Here is a 621-nt window from a genome sequence, read left to right as displayed (position 1 = left end):
TACCTACTTTTTCTATAAATATACCATGTAAGGTCAAAATTGCCATGTTCATCATCTTGATCAATTTCAGCTGTAGCAGTGAATGCTGCATTACTTGAAATGCATTCTGGTGTGCTTTCTGCAAGGCTTGATTTAAAGAAGATGCTGTTGTATATATATTTGTGTCGTCAGCATACAAATTAATTTTAGTTAAATTTATTCCAAGACCTAAATCATTGATAAAGATAAAAAATAAAAGAGGAGCTAAAACTGATCTTTGTGGTACCCCGCTGTCTACTTTAATGTAGGGAGAACTATACAACAAATAAAGCTGCACAAGACTTTTTACTATCCAAGAATTTAATGATATCATTTGTAACTAACATGGCTGCAGTAATGGTGCTGTGGCCTGTTCTGAAACCTGACTGATAGTCATTAAGGATATCATTATTATCAGATAAAAAATTTTTTAATTGATCGTTTATCAATGATTCAAATACTTTCGCTAAAACTGGTAGACGTGAGATAAAACGGTAATTATTGGGACTTGAAGGATCTCCACCCTTTAAAGGTGCCATAGAATGCAATGATACAATATTTTTAATTGTTCTCTGATGTCCCCAGAGTGTGTATGTGAAGTTT

Source organism: Sinocyclocheilus grahami, unplaced genomic scaffold, assembly GCF_001515645.1.
Source record: "Sinocyclocheilus grahami isolate Dianchi unplaced genomic scaffold, SAMN03320097.WGS_v1.1 scaffold1592.1, whole genome shotgun sequence".
In the NCBI taxonomy this organism is placed as follows: domain Eukaryota; kingdom Metazoa; phylum Chordata; class Actinopteri; order Cypriniformes; family Cyprinidae; genus Sinocyclocheilus; species Sinocyclocheilus grahami.
Note: the sequence above shows the minus strand (reverse complement) of the source record.